The sequence below is a fragment of the Nyctereutes procyonoides genome, unplaced genomic scaffold (genome assembly GCF_905146905.1).
Source record: "Nyctereutes procyonoides isolate TBG_1078 unplaced genomic scaffold, NYPRO_anot_genome, whole genome shotgun sequence".
In the NCBI taxonomy this organism is placed as follows: domain Eukaryota; kingdom Metazoa; phylum Chordata; class Mammalia; order Carnivora; family Canidae; genus Nyctereutes; species Nyctereutes procyonoides.
Window position 1 is genome coordinate 10,486,305 of NW_026575047.1, and position 9,285 is coordinate 10,495,589.

The following is a 9,285-nucleotide window of genomic DNA, read 5'->3' on the forward strand; positions in this document are numbered from 1 at the left end:
ACCTCCAGTCATGTGGTAAATGCAGGTGCCAATTGTGCACAGCAGTCACAAGAGAACCTGTTTTATTGTGAAACTGAATGTTGTCCAGAACACTGGGTAAGAAATCGCAAATCTGCTACCCCCCAAGGTGTTTAACATGAAATGAGAATTTCATTACCAATTCAGATAAGCCTAAAAGATAGAGAATTTATTAGCTCTCTGGAGGTGTTTGTATTCCAAAAAGATTCCATAAAAGCTATGATAATGGCTGAGAAGTGACAAAACACTTATGGTTATTTTTTGTTTTAAATATATGTGCAGTTTTACCAAAATATTTTGGAGGAATAGATCACTTAGCTTGTGAAAGCACCCAAGGTGTGCAGGTGTTACCAATTTTAATTTTTCTCACTAGGTCTCTCATTTGCTATTGTTTGTGTGTTAAAATACCCCTTCTTACAAGTCTCATAACATTTAACATATTTTACATCTTTAAAATCATCCATTGCAACTCAGTTGTTGGACAGTTGAGTTTTTATAGCAGAAAAGTAAAACAATAAACCCTTTATCTGCTAAAAAGCTAACAATACTGAACTAGTTATGTTATTCTTTATTTTTCTTAAGTGGTCAATATGATTTCAGTGGGAAATAATTTATTTGGCTGCATAAAGGAGGCATACAAAATCGATTAGCTGTTTTGCCATGGTCTTTGTGCTTTGGAAATTGTCAATAAGTGACCATTTTAGACATTGGCATGAGAAACCACAAGGCACTTTGATTTGTTTGTCTGTCTTGTTGCCTCTTGAACAGCTGGAGTGTCTTTCAGTGATTCTCTTTTTCATGTGATACCAGAGCAGTGCAATCTCATTTTCTGGGCCCAGTTCAAACAATCATACTTTAATTCCCAAAGACTAATAATTTGTCTACATACATTAGACAACAACTGGTGCCTTAATAGTACATTTATAGATCAAGCAATCATAGTCCCAAATTTTCAGATGTCTGCAAGCTAATACTGCTGTGTGATAATATTAACTTCTTTGTCATTCAAGTCTATCATGATTATATTCTTTGCTGAAAATGAGGTGCCTTGGAATTAGGAATTTTAAGCAGAAATATGCCAAATTAAAATTTTCTGAGTGACAAATATATTTGTGTTTTTTCCTGTTTAGGTTCTATATTCAGCGAAGTCAATGATTTTAATCAGGTCTTCTGTTTAGCATAATGAGCTCTGAATAAGGCCCCCTGGTCAGATGACATCATTTCAAGTGGATGAGATGTGACTTTCATTTTTAGCTCCACTAGAACTTGCTTGGTGACCTTGAACAGCTACTTAACCTCTCATTGACTTATTTTTATTACCTGCAAATTGGATATAATAGGTTCGGCCTCCCTCATGATAGTACTGAAGGATAGTTAACATAATGTTTTAAAAATGCCCTAGGCCCCTAAGGAACCATACTCTAAAACAGCAGTTGTATTGGAAATCAGACCCAAGTCCACCTTTGCAACCTATAAATTGCATCATTTATACACATTGTCATGTCTAGCCTTTGCTCCTTAGATTGATCTTAGTCCATTTTAACCTTAAAAGCATCTCTTAAATATTCTTGGTCCATTTAAAATTACCTTTCAGTGAAACACATAGTTTATGATAAGTGATTTTCAAACCCTAGAGGTATTAAAGATTTTTATAAAAAAAAAAAATAGAAAGTCTAGAGACTTTGAAGAAAATATTTTAAACGTTGAATTAAACATGGATGAAGCAAATTGATAAAATTATTTGAATTTCAGAGAATGTGTGGTAGATAATAATAATTTTTTTCTTCCAAGGAGCACTGTTGAAAACTTTCACCTTCAAATGTTTTAGTCAGTAGTTGAAAGTATTCTTTTTTTCTTCCTTGAAAGTAATCTCTTTCCATTTTACCCATAACACACCTTTAACTGTAGCATAATTTTCTTGAATTTACCTCCTCACATTTAGAGTAATTTTTTTCTTATTTCCACCATTGTCACAATTTTTACTAACCAAAGGTGTTAGGAAAGATCTGCTACGATAAGTTCTTTGCCAATCATAATTATATCTACTTGCCTTATGTTGTCTGAAGATACATTTCTCTGTCACTCTAGAATCAAGTTCAATGAAAACAGTGACAGGGTTGAACAGAAAACTCTTATTCTTCCTCTTGCTTTGTTTTTATTGTCTATATTTAGAATCCAGAAGCATATTTATTCGTTTGTTATATTATTTATTTGATCATGGGGAAGAAAAAAAAAACAGTGGGGATCAGCAACGTTTTCAATCCCAGTGAATATACTCAGTTGAAATGGTTTATGGTAATTATTTGAAAATAGTAGTAATAAACTATTTTATGAACTTGTATTGTGTAATTCTTTTAAAAAATCAGGTAAAAACAATCAGTATACTTTGCTTAGATAACTTTTTCTTACTTCCCAAAACCAGACGCATCTCAAAAATTATCATCTTTAAGCATATTTCAGAAAATATCCTGAAAGATCTGAAAACAATTTTTACAGAGGGATCTGTAAATCTTTTTTTTTAATATCTATAAGGAGTCCCTTAAGATGGACAAACTTAATCCAGAATTACAAGATATCCTAGAAATAGGATCTTTTCAGGATCTCCTAAAATAACAAGATTAGCCTAGGAGATATTTGAATGTGAAAAACCAAGATCAAGGGCTTTAATATATTTCTTCTCATGCCATTTAATCTGGAAACTTTCCTTTTACTATTTGTATGAAAGTCCAGGTATCACTTATCTCTGCACATCCTATGAATTCTGTCACAAGTATTAGGTATGTGTAGAAGGTTTTTTGCATGGCAGATATTGGAGGAAAATGGTCCTCAATTTACAGTGTAACACATTTCTGTGAAGTAGCAAGTCTGGATGAGATCATTTAGAGCTATAGGGGTGGTTCATGAAAACAGTATACATAAAGCAGGGAGAGAATTTCTGCAGATGGGATAAAAACTTCTCATTTGCAGATGTGATAAGTTCTGAATAAGGCCCCCTGGTCAGATGGGGCCATACATGACATCATGTATGGTGTATGGAATAGAATAGGGAAAAGAAGAATCCACTGAAAAATAAAGAACTGTCCAGAACAAGATATTATTGGTTCACAGAGATTATACATGGGATATCATTTATAATCTTGAGTGTAAATTTACCCTACTACAGATAACCTTGGCAATTTATATGCCTCCATACCACACTTTTTCAACTTTTGCTACAGTAAACATAAAAAAGGACTATAAAATTAACATATTGCTTATCATTTGGGGGGTTCTATGATTCAGGTAAAAGAGGCAATATTATGACAAACTTTGGTATATAATTCAGATTTAGATAAGACCACCTCTTATCTGAAAGGAGAGAGCTGAGGGATTCAGACAAATTAAATGAGTATACACAATAGATTCAACATATTTTTTGTTCACCTGAGATTCATAGGATCTTGATAATCCATTCACAAGTAAGGCTGCTTTTAATCATAAGTATGAGGAAATCACTTTCAAGTAGCTTACAAATAAAGGAATTATTAAAAAAATGGTATTATACTTCATAGCAGGAAAATAAGAAAAAAGGTGGTTCTAGATTTGATCAATTCTGATTAAAGATGACATTGTGGACCTGAGCCAAGTCATCCATTCATTCAACAAGTATTTATTGGACACCTGACATATTTCAGGCCCTGTTTTAAGCACTGAGATTTGCAGTGTGCAATGCTAAAAATGGCTGTAAACCCTTGACATTCCTCCCAAAGTGATATAAAGTCTAATTTTCTTAAACCTGAATCTTGTCTGTCTCTACTGACTTGCTATAATACATGAAGGTAACAGGAATGATGTTTTGGGACCATGAAGAAACTGTTGAAATCCTTGAGGCTTCCACTAAAGTCATTCGAGTCTCATTTTCAGCATAGTCATCTTACAGTCCAGTCCTTTGCTACACACTGTAAGAAGCCCCGGTCACATAGAGGCTATGTTAAGATATTCTGGTTGTCTATGCTAAGTCTGCAGAGAACTTCCAGCAAATGAGTTTTTAGTTGACTCCAAATCCTGCTGTCTTTGACTACAACCATATGAGACTCCAATTGAAAATCAACCATTTGGGACACCTGGGTGGCTCAGCAGTTGAGCATCTGCCTTTGGCTCAGGGTGTGATCCTGGGTCCTGAGATCGTGTCCCACATTGGGCTTCCTGCATGGAGACTGCTTCTCCCTCTGCCCATGTCTCTGCCTCTCTCTGTGTGTGTCTCTCATGAATAAATAAATAAAATCTTAAAAAAAAAAAAAAAGAAAATCAACCATTTAAGCCCAGACAGCACATAAAAGTTATAGACACACACACACACACACACACACACACACACACACACACACACCTACCTACCTACCTCTCTCTCTATTTTTTACTTACTAAATTTTGCAGTTCTGTATCATACTGCCATAACCAAATAACATGCAATGAACAAGACAGATAAAAATCTCTCACTCATGGAGCTTACATTCTCATTGAGGAAGCAGAAAACATACAAGCTATTTAAATATCAGATATCTTAGGGGCACCTGGGTGGCTTAGTCATTGAGCATCTGCCTTTGGCTCAGGCTGTGATCCTGGGATCAAGTCCCACATCAGACTCCCTGCAGGGAGCCTGCTTCTCCCACTGCCTATGTCTCTGCTTCTCTCTGGGTCTCTCATGAATGAATAAATACAATATATTTTTTAAAAAATCAGTTATCCTAAAATGCTAGATTAAAAAGTAGTAAAGCAGAGAAGGAGGAGTAGAGAGATGGACAAACAGAGAGATTCCCCTGATATTAACAGTGTAGGCCAGTTCTTCTCATGGTACCCTGAGAGATAGAAAAGCACCCAGTAACACACCTTAACAAACCAATACATTGCATCTCCCTTGTGTTCTACTCCTTATAATTAAAATAAATTAAATCAATGTTTTTCCCAGAAAATGCTTTGAATGTTTCTGCTCCTATCTTATACAATACAATTTGTTACATGACTAAACAAACTCAAGACCAATAATGACTGATTAAACCAATAGGGAAAAACAAATTCTAGTATTAAGGCTTAATATGCATTTGCACTACTTATCATCTAAAACCCACATTCATTTAGAGTCAGAAAATGTCTTAGAGGAAGGCTGACTCTATGCTTTATCTTCAGGAATTTGAACTAGAAATCCTTGAACCTCTGCACCCAATTTAAATGATCAAATATATGTAATAAGTTTTAAGTATACAGGGAATACATAATTATTTTCAAATATTAACATTGCTTGAAGTGGATGAAATCACTGGTTATTATTTATTTATTTACTTTCATACGTGCATACAAGTAATTTTTTACTACTTTTATAGACTTTTGAAGAAAGTAAATATGCAAATAATCTCATTTGACACCCAAATAATGCTTAAAAATGGAAAATTCTATTAAATTAAATACATATTTTGTTTAAGATTTTATTTTTTATTTAATTATGAAAGACACAGAGAAAGAAACAGAGACATAGAGGGAGAGTAGGTTCCCTGCGAGGAGCACAATGTAGGACTCGATCAGGGGACCCAGGGACCCAGGGATGACCTGAGCCAAAAGCAGATGCTCAACCACCGAACCACCCAGGCATACTTAAATACATGATTTTTTAAAGGGACAATTTGTCGGAAGGACTTTTTTAAATGTAAAAGTATAGCTATTAAAAAAGGGAGAGACAAAACTAAAGGGAAACAGAACTTATTTTTATTTTAAAAGATACTCTTATACTCATGGCATCAAAATAATAAAACTAGTAAAACTCCTGGAAAAAAATCAACAATATATTTTATTTGGATTGATCTATCACTGCTATATTAATTGTAAAATAGACATGTAATAATATGAAAATGGGTAATTTCATATTCTGAATTAAATGGACAATGGATATTTTAAGAATATTATGCCTGAATCTTTTGTTTGGGGAATACAGTGTGGTCACATGAGTATTTGAATAAATATGGTGAGGTTTTGTTAATTATAATCTCATGATGATAAAGGTTTTTTAAGAAAAAAATAAATTCATAATTGTAAGAATTTTAAAAAAGAAAGTAAACTTTTCCTATCTACTGAATTTAATATGAAAACAACACCAGATCAAATTTTGGTTTTAGATTGGAGTAGATTTATCCTTCTCTAAAGAACAATTATCATTTAGATTTTATTCTACTTTAGAAACATCTCTTGTAGAAAATTTATATTCTCCTTAAAATCATTGAGATCACAAATAGCATATAAATGGTTTAGAAATATGACTACTATATGTACCAATAACCATATAGTCTAGATAATTTTTCAACAAGCCTTTACTTCATATGATTTATTTAACAACCAACTAAATATATAATATCAAGTGTTTGTCATACTCTGCATAGGTAATGAATTTGTGTAGGGAAGTCTCAGTTAAAATAGAATGAGGCATTCTGCTTAGATTGACTTTTGCATAAATATAAGCTTTATAAGAAAGATACCTTGATTTCTCAAATATAGATGTGATGTTACCATATGCCTAACATTATGAGCAAGGAATTTAAGTTTCCCAATCACGTTCTCATAAAAGTTTATATAAAATATCGAAAACAATGACAAATTTTGGAGTGACTGACTGATAATGCATCAGTTAACCATTATTGGTTAATTTAATGGCATTAATTTGACTTGAAAAACTTGATAATTGCTAATAATTACCTTGCGATACATGTGCCAAAATCTATTTCTAATTTTTTAATGAAACTGTAATTTAAAAAATTATTTTTCAGTCATAAGAAATTTACCTCTATGGCACACAGGAATCAAGTAACAAGAGTCCTAAATAACAATAATCCCAACTTATTTTCTGTGTCCACAGGCTTGAAATTTGTAGCAGAGCGATTTTCCTTTGAGAATTGTGCTGCTGAGAATTGTGCTTAACTTGGTTAAAAAGTGATTTTTATCATCTATTCTCTTTGCCATCTATAAACATTTTAATTGTGAATATTCAAGAGATATATACATACATATATATATATCACTTTCTTGGATATTTAACTTCTCAATAGTTTCTATATCTTTAATTTATACAACCAAAAGATGGCAGTGCTTCATCAAGTATTTCACTATATGCTTTAGTATTTATTTTCATGATAGTCAAAACCTATTGGGTGCAATTTTTATACTTAAGAGTAAAACTGTATTCAATATTAACAGCTCTCTAATAAATATTTTAATTTTGATCACTAAATTCTTTTAAAAATTATTTTAAGAAAATAAACGGCCCATAATAATGTCAAGTAGAGCATACTCTGAGTGCATATTTTAAACACATTTTTTTCACACCCCTCCTGGCTTTATTTGATTAGTCGCATATGAATCTCACTGCAGATGGATCTTTGAAAACCTGTGGAGATACCTCTCTATTAATACAATGATCTTGATTCATTTCAAAGAACTTGAAGCCTGTATTTGTGCTTTCCTATGTGCCAAAGTGAGGCTGAATCTTAAAAACTGTCCATTAGCTGAAAAGTTTTGACTCTGCCTCTAACAAAGGCAGCACCCAAGTATTTCTAATTAATACACCATTGATATAAGGGAGAGAGATTGTCATGTTTAAATATAACAGTACTAAAACTCCACTGAAGTTTTGAGAGTAGAATGATAATTAACTGAACTTTTAAAAAATGTCCTGCACTCCCTGTTGTATTAAAAGCTAGTCTTGTGCTCGCTTCGGCAGCACATATACTAAAATTGGAACGATACAGAGAAGATTAGCATGGCCCCTGCGCAAGGATGACACGCAAATTCGTGAAGCGTTCCATATTTTAAAAAAATAAATAAAATAAAAAAAAATAAAAGCTAGTCTTCTCTGATGATCTTTATCCTTTTACCTACCTTTTGATCACCCTAACCAAATCTCACAATAATCCATTTTAATGTAATATTTTTAGCAATATATAATACATCACAAATGATTTCAACTCTCCATATATATATATATATATACAAATTTATTTTTAAATCTCTAATTGGGCCTCTTGCAAGAACCCTTGTCAATACTTAATACTGTATTATTTATTGTTGAAGGTCAAAATCCAGATATTATACGTGTATTTTCCAAGCTGCCTACTGAACATTTCTCTTAACTTGACTAAGTTTTATACACGTTTTTTGTTGACTATTGACCTCCTGACCTCCCTTTTCTTAGAATATTTACTTCAGAAAACCTGCAATTGTAAGTTCTTTCTCTGCTCCTTTGAGTTGTAAATCTTCTCCCACCCTATTGCCTTTGTTTTTCTCCAGGAACTGGAAGTCATCCTTTGAAATGTAATCAGCAAAAAGATAAGACTGCAATTTCCCAGTCTCTGTGGGAGGGTAAGAGTCTAATAAGTGCCGTTTAGCAAACACACAGGTTCTAATCACATTGATCAACCCTTCCCTTACTGCCCTCTGCTACTTTTCCATTTGCTCACTGCTTGAAAACTCAGTGCTTAAAAACTCTCCTGTCTTTTGCTTTAGCAAAATTGAGTTCCATCTCTTCCTTTATTGCAACAGTCTTGAATAAAGTCTTTGCTTGTTTAACTCCATTTGGTGTAATTTTTCTTTGACATTATTTTGCATTGTTGAAATTGCTGAAAGAAAACATGTCACAAAAGGATCCCAGTGATTCTCTTTATCTAGAATGTGTCTGAGCTGGAAGAAACTAGAGCATGTTTTTTCTCTTTGTTGTTTTTCTTTATTAAAAAACAAAGGTCCTGTTGTTTAATTAAGTATGTGCAATTTCCAGAGAATGTGAGGGGTGGATCTTGGGGCTCTTGGCAATAGCATCCATTTCTTTTTTAACCTCATTTTCCAGTTTCTTCTGTAACTTCATGGAATTACTTTTCATTAAGAAGTCATAATGAAGATTAGAAAAATGCATTACATTAACAAAATCTATCCCCAAATTAGGTAAGTGCCAGTCATAGGAAAGGTGTTGGAGCAATAGGCCAAGCACAAACAAGAACAGATTCAGGTTTTGTGGAGTTTGAACTTCATACAATCTGGGAAGCCTTTATTACAAATACTAACACAATATTTTGAATATAAAAGTTATGAAAGCCGCTCCCTGAGCTTAGACAAGTAAGGTCTAAAAAAATGAAGGGCCCTGAAACTTAGGCTGTATTACCTTCCATTCAATCTTCTCTGAAATGCAGCTCTTTGAAACAATGATAGGTTTAGAGGGTAAGGAAAACCTGGGTAGCTTAGTTGGTTAAGCAGCCA

The 9,285-nt window shown here is 33.2% G+C and overlaps 1 non-coding gene across 1 annotated transcript; it reads left to right on the forward strand.

Moving 5' to 3' along the window:
* The first annotated feature begins 7,743 nt into the window (after window positions 1-7,743).
* LOC129510669 (U6 spliceosomal RNA) lies at window positions 7,744-7,850 on the forward strand. The gene has a single exon (XR_008664641.1). It is a non-coding gene; the product is annotated as a U6 spliceosomal RNA (small nuclear RNA).
* The last annotated feature ends 1,435 nt before the right edge of the window (window positions 7,851-9,285 follow it).